We start from the raw sequence: 15,912 nt of genomic DNA on the forward strand, positions 1-15,912 counted from the left end.
TAAAGCGCTACGGAATATGATGGCGCTATATAAATAAAGATTATTATTATTATTATTATGGAGGCAGTGAACTAGTAGTAGATTAAAGGTGCTGCACTTAAAACTATGTTAGTTGTATCTTGGGATGGAGCTGGCGCTCCGCTTCCAGGCGAGCTTTCGCCAATCCAAGCCCCTGTCTCTAGGCTACTCCCCAAACAGCACTTCTAAGAACCTTTTGTATAAGATCAAGTGTAGTAGCGTTCTTATAAGTTTAGGATATGGCGGGTGAGGGGAATGTAAACAGAAGCGCAAGAAGCCCTGAAATAATATTGGTAAATGATAAAAGTTTGCCAGTATATTTTGTGGATAACACAGCTGGGTGGCGACAAAGTTAACAACTTTGATGTGGAATCCATGAAAACAACCCAAATTTCTGCCTGACACACCTCGTTTGATAAAGGGACGATGTATGGAGGCAGCTATATGGACGACTTTTGGAGGTAGCAATGGAGACAACGTGTGGAGGCTGCTATGGAGACAATTTAATTTGGATAGTGCCTGTATGTGGCAGTCCAAAAAAGTTTTCAAACCAGAGGAGCAGGTAGGTGGCCCTCCAGAAAAATGGAATAGATTGAGTGCCTGTATGTGGCAGTCCAAAAAAGTTTTCAAACCAGAAGAGCAGGTAGGTGGCCCTCCAGAAAAATGGAATAGATTGAGTGCCTGTATGTGGCAGTCCAAAAAAGTTTTCAAACCAGAGGAGCAGGTAGGTGGCCCTCCAGAAAAATGGAATAGATTGAGTGCCTGTATGTGGCAGTCCCAAAAAGTTTTCAAACCAGAGGAGCAGGTAGGTGGCCCTCCAGAAAAATGGAATAGATTGAGTGCCTGTATGTGGCAGTCCAAAAAAGTTTTCAAACCAGAGGAGCAGGTAGGTGGCCCTCCAGAAAAATGGAATAGATTGAGTGCCTGTATGTGGCAGTCCAAAAAAGTTTTCAAACCAGAGGAGCAGGTAGGTGGCCCTCCAGAAAAATGGAATAGATTGAGTGCCTGTATGTGGCAGTCCAAAAAAGTTTTCAAACCAGAGGAGCAGGTAGGTGGCCCTCCAGAAAAATGGAATAGATTGAGTGCCTGTATGTGGCAGTCCAAAAAAGTTTTCAAACCAGAGGAGCAGGTAGGTGGCCCTCCAGAAAAATGGAATAGATTGAGTGCCTGTATGTGGCAGTCCAAAAAAGTTTTCAAACCAGAGGAGCAGGTAGGTGGCCCTCCAGAAAAATTGAATAGATTGAGTGCCTGTATGTGGCACTCCCAAAAATTGTTTAAAACAGAGGACCGGGTCGGTGGCCCTCCAGAAAAATTAAATGCATAAAGTACTATAGCTAGAGCCAGTGGGCCCTGTCAAAAAATAGCCAGTTTCCTCTGCTTTACTGTACAAAGAGGAGGAGAAGGAGGAAAATGAGGAGGAGGAGGAGTGGATAAATTATTCAGGTTGAGCTTCCTTCACCTGGTGGAGATTGGAAATTATGAGAAATCCAGGCTTTATTCATCTTAATAAGCGTCAGCCTGTCAGCGCTGTCAGTCGACAGGCGTGTACGCTTATCGGTGATGATGCCACCAGCTGCACTGAAAACCCGCTCGGACAAGACGCTAGCGGCAGGGCAGGCAAGAACCTCCAAGGCGTACAGCGCCAGTTCGTGCCACATGTCCAGCTTTGAAACCCAGTAGTTGTAGGGAGCTGTGTGATCATTTAGGACGATGGTATGGTCAGCTACATACTCCCTAACCATCTTTCTGTAAAGATCAGCCCTACTCTGCCGAGACTGGGGACAGGTGACAGTGTCTTGCTGGGGTGACATAAAGCTGGCAAAAGCCTTGTAAAGCGTACCCTTGCCAGTGCTGGACAAGCTGCCTGCTCGCCTACTCTCCCTCGCTACTTGTCCCGCAGAACTACACACTCTGCCGCTAGCGCTGTTTCAGCTTGTGCACCAGGGCCTGCTGGTATTCATGCATTCTCACACTCCTTTCCTCTCCAGGGATGAGAGTGGAAAGATTTTGCTTGTACCGTAGGTCCAGGAGAGTGAACACCCAGTAATCGGTGCTGGAATAAATTCTTTGAACGCGAGGGTCACAGGATAGGCAGCCTAGCATGAAATCTGCCATATGCGCCAGAGTACCAACGCGTAAGAATTCACTCCCCTCACTGGCCTGACTGTCCATTTCCTCCTCCTCCAACTCCTCTTCTTCTGCCCATACACGCTCAACAGTGAAGGACTGAACAATGGTCCCCTCTTGTGTCTCGCCAACATTCTCCTCCTCTTCCTCCTCATCCTCCTCCACCTCCACCTCCTCCGATATGCGCTGAGAAACAGACCTAAGGGTGCTTTGGCTATCAACAAGGGAATCTTCTTCCCCCGTCTCTTGTGACGAGCGCAAAGCTTCCGACTTCAACAGGCCAAGCAGCGGGATGGTGAGGCTGATGATGGCGGCATCACCACTGACCATCTGTGTTGACTCCTCAAAGTTACTCAGCACCTGACAGATATCAGACATCCACGTCCACTCCTCATTGTAGACTGGAGGAAGCTGACTGACCTGACTACCAGTTCTGGTGGAAGTTGACATCTGGCAGTCTACAATCGCTCGGCGCTGCTGGTAAACTCTGGATAACATGGTCAGTGTTGAATTCCACCTCGTGGGCACGTCGCACAACAGTCGGTGAGCGGGCAGTTGGAGGCGGCGCTGCGCTGCCCTGAGAGTGGCAGCATCTGTGCTGGACTTCCTGAAATGCGCACAGATGCGGCGCACCTTCGTGAGCAAATCAGACAGATTGGGGTATGTCTTGAGGAAACGCTGAACTATCAGATTTAACACATGGGCCAGGCATGGCAAATGTGTCAGTCTGCCGAGTTGCAGAGCCGCCACCAGGTTACGGCCGTTGTCACACACAACCATGCCTGGCTTCAGGTTCAGCGGTGCCAGCCACAGATCAGTCTGCGCCGTGATGCCCTGTAATAGTTCTTGGGCGGTGTGCCTTTTATCGCCTAGGCTAAGCAGTTTGAGCACCGCCTGCTGTCGCTTAGCGACGGCACTGCTGCTGTGCCTAGAGCTACCGACTGATGGCGCCATGCCCACGGATGGTAGTTCGGAGGAGAGGGTGGAGGAGGGGTGGGAGGAGGAGGAGGCATAGTAGGCCTGAAACACCTGGACCGAGGTAGGCCCCGCAATCCTTGGCGTCGGCAGTATATGACCAGCCGCAGGGTCAGACTCGGTCCCAGCCTCCACCAAGTTAACCCAATGTGCCGTCAGCGATATATAGTGGCCCTGCCCGGCAGCACTCGTCCACGTGTCCGTGGTCAGGTGGACCTTGTCAGAAACGGCGTTGGTCAGGGCACGGATGATGTTGTCTGACACGTGCTGGTGCAGGGCTGGGACGGCACATCGGGAAAAGTAGTGGCGGCTGGGGACCGAATACCGAGGGGCGGCCGCCGCCATGAGGTTGCGAAAGGCCTCGGTCTCTACTAGCCTATAGGGCAGCATCTCCAGGCTGAGCAATCTGGAGATGTGGACATTAAGGGCTTGGGCGTGCGGGTGGGTTGCACTATATTTGCGTTTCCGCTCCAGCGTCTGGGGTATGGAGAGCTGAACGCTGGTGGATGCTGTGGAGGATCGTGGAGGTGACGATGGGGTTTTTGTGGCAGGGTCCTGGGCAGGGGGCTGACTATCAGCTGACACAGGGGAAGGAGCAGTGGTGTGCACGGCCGGAGGTGAACGGGCTTGTTGCCACTGAGTGGGGTGTTTAGCATTCATATGCCTGCGCATACTGGTGGTAGTTAAGCTATTAGTGGTGGAACCCCTGCTGATCCTGGTTTGGCAAATGTTGCACACCACAGTCCGTCGGTCATCCGGTGTTTCCTTAAAGAACCTCCATACTTCTGAAAATCTAGCCCTCGCCGCAGGAGCCCTCGCCACGGGAGCTTCACTAGTTGACACATTTGGCGCTGATGCACCAGGTCTGGCCCTGCCTCCCCCTCTGGCCCCACCACTGCCTCTTCCAACCTGTTCTGGTCGAGGACTCTCCTCCGTCTCAGAAGCACTGTGTTCACCCGGCCTATCAACCCAGCTTGGGTCTGTCACCTCATCATCCTCCGATCCCTCAGTCTGCTCCCCCCTCGGACTTCCTGCCCTGACAACAACTTCCCCACTGTCTGACAACCGTGTCTCCTCATCGTCGGACACCTCTTTACACACTTCTTCCACTACGTCAAGAAGGTCATCATCACCCACAGACTGCGACTGGTGGAAAACCTGGGCATCGGAAAATTGCTCAGCAGCAACCGGACAAGTGGTTTGTGACTGTGGGAAGGGTCCAGAAAACAGTTCCTCAGAGTATGCCGGTTCAAATGCCAAATTTTCATGGGAGGGGGCAGACTGGGGGGGAGGAGGCTGAGGTGCAGGAGCTGGAGGAGTGCCGATTTCGGTGACATGGGTGGACTGCGTGGAAGACTGACTGGTGGACAAATTGCTCGAAGCATTGTCGGCAATCCACGACATCACCTGTTCGCACTGTTCTGGCCTCAACAGTGCTCTACCACGGGTCCCAGTTACTTCAGACATGAACCTAGGGAGTGTAGCTCTGCGGCGTTCCCCTGCTCCCTCATCAGCAGGTGGTGTCTCAACCCGCCCAGGACCACGGCCTCTGATTCCTGCAGTAGTTGGACGCCCACGTCCCCGCCCTCGTCCTCTACCCCTAGCCCTCGGGTTAAACATTTTGAAAATGAAAGTTATAACTTTAATTTTTTTTTTACTTTTTTTTGTGTTTTTTTGTGTTTTTTAGTTTTTTTTTGTGTTTTTTAGTTTTTAAAACCAAACAATGCTATCCTATTGCTATCGCTATTTTCTAGCCAAGTATGAAAGCACACTGCTATGCCAGATGAGATGACGCTGAGTTATGAAAAAATAAACGTAAAATAAAAAGGAAATGGCAGACTGTGCCTAATTGAAATCCAACCCCTAATAAATTTTCCCACTTCGGTCTTTGCGATGGATATGTGCGTCACTAAGCGCAAAACACAGCGGTCGCAAGTCTCACTACAAATTGCTCACAATTTGCTAAGAGATGCACTGCAGCAAGGACAGCCACCAGCAGATCAACCAGAAATCAAATATATATAACGCTACTGTAGGCGTAAGTAAGCCGTTTGGATTCTCCTATGGCTATTTTCTAGCCAAGTATGAAAGCACACTGCTATGCCAGATGAGATGACGCTGAGTTATTAAAAAATAAACGTAAAATAAAAAAGGAAATGGCAGACTGTGCCTAATTGAAATCCAACCCCTAATAAATTTTCCCACTTCGGTCTTTGCGATGGATATGTGCGTCACTAAGCGCAAAACACAGCGGTCGCAAGTCTCACTACAAATTGCTCACAATTTGCTAGTAGATGCACTGCAGCAAGGACAGCCACCAGCAGATCAACCAGAAATCAAATATATATAACGCTACTGTAGGCGTAAGTAAGCCGTTTGGATTCTCCTATGGCTATTTTCTAGCCAAGTATGAAAGCACACTGCTATGCCAGATGAGATGACGCTGAGTTATTAAAAAAATAAACGTAAAATAAAAAAGGAAATGGCAGACTGTGCCTAATTGAAATCCAACCCCTAATAAATTTTCCCACTTCGGTCTTTGCGATGGATATGTGCGTCACTAAGCGCAAAACACAGCGGTCGCAAGTCTCACTACAAATTGCTCACAATTTGCTAGTAGATGCACTGCAGCAAGGACAGCCACCAGCAGATCAACCAGAAATCAAATATATATAACGCTACTGTAGGCGTAAGTAAGCCGTTTGGATTCTCCTATGGCTATTTTCTAGCCAAGTATGAAAGCACACTGATGAGATGACGCTGAGTTATGAAAAAATAAACGTAAAATAAAAAGAAACTGCCAGACTGTGCCTAATTGAAATCCAACCCCTAATAAATTTTCCCACTTCGGTCTTTGCGATGGATATGTGCGTCACTAAGCGCAAAACACAGCGGTCGCAACTCTCACTACAAATTGCTCACAATTTGCTAGTAGATGCACTGCAGCAAGGACAGCCACCAGCAGATCAACCAGAAATCAAATATATATAACGCTACTGTAGGCGTAAGTAAGCCGTTTGGATTCTCCTATGGCTATTTTCTAGCCAAGTATGAAAGCACACTGATGAGATGACGCTGAGTTATGAAAAAATAAACGTAAAATAAAAAGAAACTGCCAGACTGTGCCTAATTGAAATCCAACCCCTAATAAATTTTCCCACTTCGGTCTTTGCGATGGATATGTGCGTCACTAAGCGCAAAACACAGCGGTCGCAACTCTCACTACAAATTGCTCACAATTTGCTAGTAGATGCACTGCAGCAAGGACAGCCACCAGCAGATCAACCAGAAATCAAATATATATAACGCTACTGTAGGCGTAAGTAAGCCGTTTGGATTCTCCTATGGCTATTTTCTAGCCAAGTATGAAAGCACACTGATGAGATGACGCTGAGTTATGAAAAAATAAACGTAAAATAAAAAGAAACTGCCAGACTGTGCCTAATTGAAATCCAACCCCTAATAAATTTTCCCACTTCGGTCTTTGCGATGGATATGTGCGTCACTAAGCGCAAAACACAGCGGTCGCAACTCTCACTACAAATTGCTCACAATTTGCTAGTAGATGCACTGCAGCAAGGACAGCCACCAGCAGATCAACCAGAAATCAAATATATATAACGCTACTGTAGGCGTAAGTAAGCCGTTTGGATTCTCCTATGGCTATTTTCTAGCCAAGTATGAAAGCACACTGATGAGATGACGCTGAGTTATGAAAAAATAAACGTAAAATAAAAAGAAACTGCCAGACTGTGCCTAATTGAAATCCAACCCCTAATAAATTTTCCCACTTCGGTCTTTGCGATGGATATGTGCGTCACTAAGCGCAAAACACAGCGGTCGCAACTCTCACTACAAATTGCTCACAATTTGCTACTAGATGCACTGCAGCAAGGACAGCCACCAGCAGATCAACCAGAAATCAAATATATATAACGCTACTGTAGGCGTAAGTAAGCCGTTTGGATTCTCCTATGGCTATTTTCTAGCCAAGTATGAAAGCACACTGATGAGATGACGCTGAGTTATGAAAAAATAAACGTAAAATAAAAAGAAACTGCCAGACTGTGCCTAATTGAAATCCAACCCCTAATAAATTTTCCCACTTCGGTCTTTGCGATGGATATTTGCGTCACTAAGCGCAAAACACAGCGGTCGCAACTCTCACTACATATTGCTCACAATTTGCTAGTAGATGCACTGCAGCAAGGACAGCCACCAGCAGATCAACCAGAAATCAAATATATATAACGCTACTGTAGGCGTAAGTAAGCCGTTTGGATTCTCCTATGGCTATTTTCTAGCCAAGTATGAAAGCACACTGATGAGATGACGCTGAGTTATGAAAAAATAAACGTAAAATAAAAAGAAACTGCCAGACTGTGCCTAATTGAAATCCAACCCCTAATAAATTTTCCCACTTCGGTCTTTGCGATGGATATGTGCGTCACTAAGCGCAAAACACAGCGGTCGCAACTCTCACTACAAATTGCTCACAATTTGCTAGTAGATGCACTGCAGCAAGGACAGCCACCAGCAGATCAACCAGAAATCAAATATATATAACGCTACTGTAGGCGTAAGTAAGCCGTTTGGATTCTCCTATGGCTATTTTCTAGCCAAGTATGAAAGCACACTGCTATGCCAGATGAGATGACACTGAGTTATTAAAAAAATAAACGTAAAATAAAAAGTAAATGGCAGACTGTGCCTAATTGAAATCAAACCCCTAATAAATTTTCCCACTTTGGTGTTTGAGGTGGATATGTGTGTCACTAAGAGCTAAACACAACGGTAGCAAGTCCCCCTGCAAATTCCTCACAATATGGTACTAGCTGCACTACTAGTGCCAGCAAGCCCAGCCACAAGCAAACAAAAAAAAAAAGTATAACGTTATTGTAGCCCTAAGAAGGGCTGTTGGGTTCTTGTTGAATCACTCCTGCCTAACACTATTCTAATAGAACACCCTAACACTTTCCCTGACCAGCAGCAGCTCTCTCCCTAGCGGTATCCAGACACAGAATGATCCGAGCAGCGCGGGCAGCGGCTAGTCTATCCCAGGGTCACCTGATCTGGCCAGCCAACCACTGCTATCGACGTGTAAGGGTACCACGTCATGCTGGGTGGAGTGCAGAGTCTCCTGGCTTGTGATTGGCTCTGTTTCTGGCCGCCAAAAAGCAAAACGGCGGGAGCTGCCATTTTCTCGAGCGGGCGAAGTATTCGTCCGAGCAACGAGCAGTTTCGAGTACGCTAATGCTCGAACGAGCATCAAGCTCGGACGAGTATGTTCGCTCATCTCTAGTAGTAATGCAAATGGTATATTCAAAATGTGTTAGCAAGTTTTTGTGCACCCATTACAGAATATTTCGTAGACAGCCCCTACAAATGAGAGTAAAATCGTTTTCCAAACCTATTCTGATGGATATACAAATAGGTTGAAGAACACTTATTTCTTGCCAATGCCTGTATTGAAAAATTATGCGGCACGGTGTCAGGGTGGTGAGTCTTTGGACACTCTGGACCACCGCGGGAGATGGTACTAGCCAACACCTGGGACCGGAATCTAAGTGGCACCTGGTTTTCACCAGAGCCTGTCGCAAAGCGGGATGGTCTTGCTGCGGTGGGGTACCATCAGGTCATTCCACAGGTGCTACTAGCCCGCAATGGCAGCCAAGGTAGCGGGACAGTAGGACTCACGTCAGGAACCCAGAGCTTGCACACGGGACAGGAACACAGGATACACTGGAGACACAGGACCGCTGGATACACAGGACCGCTGGATACACAGGACCGCTGCATACACAGGACCGTTGGAGACACAGGACCATGGAGGAACACTGGTAATGCTGGAGACACAGGACCATGGAGGAAAACTGGTAACGCTGGAGACACAGGAACATGGAGAGCTTTCTCTTCAAAGGAATGGCTTGAAGATCCGTCAGGGAATGATGGGAGCCACTGGATTAAATACATTCCCAGAAGTGGCGAGTGCCAATCACCTGTGCCCTGGCCCCTTAAATCTTGAAGTACCGCCGAGCGCGCCCTAGGGAGCGGGGCCGCTAGCGGGGCCTAGTCCAGGCTGGAGCATCAGCAGAAGTGGGGCTGGGACCAGGCAGCAGAGAGAAGCACAGGTGCACGTGCACGTGCTCGTGACACACGACAGCCAACTTTTAAAGTTTTTACATTATGCTTTAGATGCAGAACTGTGGGTGTCCCTTTGCTTTTATGACCTGTTATATTCTTAAACAGTGCTGTGAAAAGGTATCTGTTTCCTGGGTCTTATAGAGAAGTGCATTACCCTTCTAGCAGTTACAATAGTAGACAAAACATCCTCTGGTTCACAGACTAATATCCCGGGGCGGACTGGCCATTAGACCCACCGGGAGAAATCCCGTGGGCTGACTCGTTTGGGGCCGGTCCGGGGCCTGTCTGACACTGGTGGGGCCGGTGAAGAAAAAAAAAACCCTGAACTCACCCTGAAGTCCGAAGGAACTGGAGGCCGGGCGCAGCGCTGCCGGGACTTCCCTCTGCTTTGCTTGTGTTCTCTGATGCCTGTGTCACGTGACCCGCATCATGACTTCCCCCGCAGGGGCCGGCATCTCTTCCAGCTAGATTTGAAGGCCCCGAGCACTACTGTGAGCTGACAACTATATACAGTCAGCTCACAGAGACCACACAGACTCCCCCCGTAATCGCCCCTCCTCCCCCCCCGCGAGAGCTGTGTTACTGGGGGCGAGGCGGCTGTATGTAGCTGTGTTACTAGGGATGAGGCGGCTGTATGTAGATGAATTACTGGGGGTGAGGCGGCTGTATGTAGCTGTGTTAATGGGGGCGAGGCGGCTGTATGTAGCTGTGTAACTGGGGGCGAGGGGGCTGTATGTAGCTGTGTTACTGGGGGCGAGGGGGCTGTATGTAGCTGTGTTACTGGGGATGAGGTAGCTGTATGTAGCGGTGTTGTATAGTAGTTTATAGTTATATTCCTGTACATAGGGGCAGTATTATAGTAGTTATATTCGTGTACATAGGGGGGCAGTATTATAGTAGTTATATTCTTGTACATGGGGGCAGTATTATAGTAGTTATATTCTTGTACATAGGGGGCAGTATTATAGTAGATATATTTTTGTACATAGGGGGCAGTATTATAGTATTTATATTCTTGTACATAGGGGGCAGTATTATAGTAGTTATATTGTTGTACATAGGGGGCAGTATTATAATAGTTATATTCTTGTACATAGGGCGCAATATTATAATAGTTATATTCTTGTACATAGGGGCAGTATTATAGTAGTTCTAATCTTGTACATAGGGGCAGTATTATAGTAGTTCTAATCTTGTACATAGGGGCAGTATTATAGTAGTTATATTCTTGTACATAGGGGGCAGTATTATAGTAGTTATATTCCTGTACATAGGGAGCAGTATTATAGTAGTTATATTCCTGTACATAGGGGGCAGTATTATAGTAGTTATATTCCTGTACATAGGGGGTAGTATTATAGTAGTTATATTCTTGTACATAGGGAGCAGTATTATAGTAGTTATATTCCTCTACATAGGGAGCAGTATTATAGTAGTTATATTCCTGTACATAGGGGGCAGTATTATAGTAGTTATATTCTTGTACATAGGGAGTAGTATTATAGTAGTTATATTCCTGTACATAGGAGGCAGTATTATAGTAGTTATATTCCTGTACATAGGGGGCAGTATTATAGTAGTTATATTCTTGTACATAGGGGGCAGTATTATAGTAGTTATATTCCTGTACATAGGGAGCAGTATTATAGCAGTTATATTTCTGTATATAGGGGGCAGTATTATAGTAGTTATATTCCTGTATATAGGGGGCGGTATTATAGCTGTTATATTCTTGTACATAGGGGCAGTATTATAGTAGTTATATGCTTGTACATAGGGGGCAGTATTATAGTAGTTATATTCTTGTACATAGGGGGCAGTATTATAATAGTTATATTCCTGTACATAGGGGACAGTATTATAGTAGTTATATTCTTGTACATAGGGGCAGTATTATAGTAGTTATATTCTTGTACATAGGGGGGCAGTATTATAGTAGTTATATTCTTGTACATGGGGGCAGTATTATAGTAGTTATATTCTTGTACATAGGGGGCAGTATTATAGTAGTTATATTCTTGTACATAGGGGGCAGTATTATAGTAGTTATATACTTGTACATAGGGGGCAGTATTATAGTAGTTATATTCTTGTACATAGGGGGCAGTATTATAGTAGTTATATTCTTGTACATAGGGGACGGTAATATAGTAGTTACATTCTTGGTTATCGGAGAAGGTATTTTAGTATTAAGTTGTGTTCTCTTAAAAAAAGAAGCGTTATTCCTGTATAAGGGAGGCATATATATGAGTTTCTTTCTCTGTGCTGTACAAGTTGATTTAGACCTTCTATAAACAGTGGGGCAGATTTATCAAGCTGCCTGAAAGTCAGAATATTTCTAGTTGCCCATGGCAACCAATCACAGCTCAGCTTTCATTTTACCAGTGCTCATGAATATTTTAAAGGGGAGCTGTGATTGGTTGCCACGGGCAACTAGAAATATTCTGACTTTCAGACAGCTTGATAAATCTGCCCCAGTATGCAGTTTAGTAACTCCACCCACATCACATGGCCACGCCTACTTGTTTTGACCCCACCCACAGAATGGGGCCACTTTAACAGTTTTTTCCAGGGCCACTTTAAATTCCCAGTTCGCCCCTGCTAATATCCATCTGACTGGCATCAAATTATTGAACTTGATTGCATATTAAAATTATAAAATTTCAATAACAATAACATCTCAGCAACAGAACAACTAATAATAACATTAATTCTTTATTTAAATAGCGCCATTACCCCATGGCGAAGGAAACGTGTGTCTGGTGTCAGCCATCAGAGTGGACGTTGGATACCCAGTACTCAGATACTTAACACATGCAATTGTAGTATGCAGATTCCTATATGGTGTAGATGAGAGTTTAGGTCACAAACAGAGGAGGAGTGAAATATGTACCATCATTACCTTTTGTATGCGATAGTAGTGATAATTTTAGCCCCCTCTATGTAATCACATATTGCAACCTTATATTACATATGTATTGGTGACATTTATTTTTGTATTTCCCATGTCGCTCGGATGTTTTTGTGTACCTCCAGTATGCAGTACAGAATTCGATATGTCTGTTTTTTTTAACATGATACTAAATAAAAATTGCATTTGTTATGTGAATTTTTGTCTGGAAGTCTTGCCCTTTTGAATAGGTTTATATTCCCCAGCGCTGTACAGATCATGGGGTACATATACAAATAAAACAAGACATTTCAGAGTAATTACATAATCTGATGAAACATTTTGAGTGAGAACCTGTCACAATTCAAACAAACCCCCAAGTACTACATGTTTAGCCAACAGTTTCTACCACATCCACAGAATTTTAGGCTATAAAATAGCTTTTCTAAAACATAAAGCTGGGGACTATTTCCCCAAACCTTTCCCCAATGAACTATTACAGTATTTGATTCTCTACCTACTAAGACCTAGAATGTATGATATATTCAGCACCATTGCAGAGCTGCAGTGTCTTCTTACAGCATCTACTTACTGGACTCAAAATTATATTATTTATCCCAACCCCACTCATCTATACAGAATATTACCAAACCTCATGCACTGGACACCAAGAAACTCCATATTTCCATTGTACAAAAAGAAATAAAACTTCTGTCACCCTGACGTGGAACATAAAGGATTCCAAATTATTCCTCATTGGCCACCAGCTGTACCGGTACCTGCACCGGCTGCTTATAGTATGGGGCTGTCCACAAGGTTTTGGTGGTACAGGTACAGTGCAAACCTCATATGGCTGTAGCAATTTTACCCTTATTTATCTCTGTAAAAATGTTCATGTTATTGTTAGGGTGTTATTAATTTATAAAGTTTATGGGAGCTAATACATTACAACTGCAAGTAACAATTCAGCAACTATAGGAAAAGGGGAGGACATTATGCTTAGCTAAGCATCTGTATAAACTTTGTTCAACAGAGGAATGATCAAACATGGATGACCCTTTTAAGATGTTTGCAAGAATGTGCAAATTCGTTTTAGTGCCTCTACTTAAGAAAACGCTGCAGTATGTAAAGTCATAAGCTGTAAATGATGTGAAGGTCTTCACAGGTTCCTTCATATTTTCTCATCACAATACATCTTAATGCACAACTCTGCATTTTTTATAGTCATACCAAGCAGTAAAACGCTTGTTGATGTGGACATCGCAGATGGCATGAGTTTCCCATAACCATATGCTGTGTCAGGTGCAATATGAATTGTCTTGTGCTACCCTGTACACATACTTGGTATGATTGAGACATAAAACATGTAATGGCATCACATTCTGAAATGTTTGGGTTGTTTCTGGTTATCCTATAAACTAATATCCCGATTTTTAATTATATTTTGTCTAAAGGAAATTGACTCCTTAGGTGCTATGATCATTAGATGCTATGAGCATTGCAGCTTATTGTTTGTTCCTTTCCAATTTATAAAAGTGGTAAAACATAACCTATTTAAATTTGGAAACCCCAATATCATGATTACCTGCTTAATAAATGATCAAGTATTTTTTAAAGAAAAGTGAACATCAAAAAAACAATATACAACATATTGCACAAAAAAAGCCATTACGAGGCTGCATCTTTAGAAAAATACTTTTTAAAAAACTTTAAAAATCATGTCACCTTAAAGGGATATTCTCATGTATGTATTAATGACATATGCACAGAACATACGATAAATAGGTGCAGGTCCCAACTTCCACAAATGTTTTGCCATTATCTATTAAAGTCTATTAGAGAGTCAAAAATACCAAGAACAAATAGAGCTAGTACAGGGGTGAGTGAACACTTGTTCTCAAGATATGTGTATGTGCCTGGAAAGAGTGGGCACAAAGCTGCTAGAGGAGTCATAGGCCTGTAGCTGCTAAGGATGCCAGGAAGGTATGATCTAAATTTTGTGGCACAAGATATACAGCTTGGACTTAGGGCTCTACAATAATTTTAGGACTTAGTCCAGATGAGTTACTCAAGTTGTAATTTTTTTCTGTTCTGGGTAATCTCTCTTTGCTATGTTAAATGTAAGGTCCTTACGTACAGTTCTTACACTACAGTACTTACAAACCAATTCAATGTCCCTATACAATATGTGCTGCTAAAGGTGAAATATCCCTGGAAAAAATATTGACAACAAGGTCTGATTGCTTATTATTAAAAAGCTGAAAATGGCCATGAACTGTAGATTATTGTTAATTTCCACCAGAACAACGATCTATCAATACCTGTGGCTCCCGGCTTTGCCCGGGATAGTAAATAACTGCCAATAGCTAGAACAAAATAGAATGGGATTACAAAAAAATATTGTATATATAACTATCTCTCCCTCTGACTGTATCTGTGTCTCTCTGACTGACAGTCTCTGTGACCGTTTCTGTCTCTGAGTGTCTCTGACAGTCTCTGTGTGTGTCTATCTGTCTCTAACTGTCTCTGTTGCTGACCGTCTCTGTCAGTAACTGTCTCTGATTGTCTCTGTCTATGCTGCCTGACTGTCTCTGACTCTCACTGACCGTTTATGTCTCTGAGTGTCTCTTACAGTGTCTGTCTGTCTCTGACTATCTCTGACATTTCTTTCTATGACTGTCTCTGTATGTTTTTTGACTATCTCTGTTTGTCTCTGACTGTCTTTGTCTGTCTCTGACTATCTCTGTCTGTCTCTGACTCCGGTTTTCTCTGTTTGGCTCTGTTTCCAACTGTCTCTGACCATCTCTTTGTGTCTGTCTGTTTCCGACTGTCTTTGTCTCCAACTGTCTCTGTTTGTCTCTGATTTTCTCTGTCTGTCTCTATCTCTTATTGCCTGTCTTTGTCTCTGACTGTCACTTTGTCAGAGCTGTTCTAGTTACCAATGGCAACCAATCAGAGCTCAAGTTTCATTTTCCCACAGCTGTTTATAAAATTACAACTGATCTCTGATTGGTTTCCAACTGGAACAGTTTTAACTCTCCCCCTATCTCTGTTTCCCTATCCATCTTACCTCACACATTCGCTGTCTTATACTCATTGCCTACAGTAACCAATCAAAGCTTAGAACTAATGAGCGGTAGCAAAATAGCAACCAATAACGGCACAACTTCAACTCTCACAGCAGGCAGCAGAAAATGGCTCCTGTATATGGTGATTAATAAGTTTATTTTGGAAAGCATGGGTGAAAATTTCAGCTCAAAACCTAGTTTTTGAGATTCCCTGAGTCACAGAGAGCGGCTCTGCAAAATGTTGAGATTGTAAATGCGATGGTTCAGATTCCTTTAGCGGACATACACACACACATACACTCAGCTTTATATACAGGCAGTCCCCGGGTTACATACAAGATAGGGTCTAAAGGTTTGTTCTTAAGTTGAATTTGTATGTAAGTCGGAACTGTATATTTTATCATTGTAATCCCAGCCAGAACTTTTTTGGTCTCTGTGACAATTGGATTTTAAAAATGTTGGGTTGTCATAAGAATCAGGATTAACACTAAAGCTTCATTATAGACACATGTGATAACTGTTACAGCTGATCATTGTAGCCTAGGACAATAAATTACCAATATCCAGTGGTCCGTTTGTAACTAGGGGTCATATGTAAGTCGAGTGTTCTTAAGTAGGGGACTGCCTGTATTAGAGTTCAAATTTACTGTGTCTGAGGAGTCAGCCATTATTGAAATTTCTATCAGTAAC

Source organism: Engystomops pustulosus, chromosome 1 (genome assembly GCF_040894005.1).
Source record: "Engystomops pustulosus chromosome 1, aEngPut4.maternal, whole genome shotgun sequence".
NCBI lineage: Eukaryota > Metazoa > Chordata > Amphibia > Anura > Leptodactylidae > Engystomops > Engystomops pustulosus.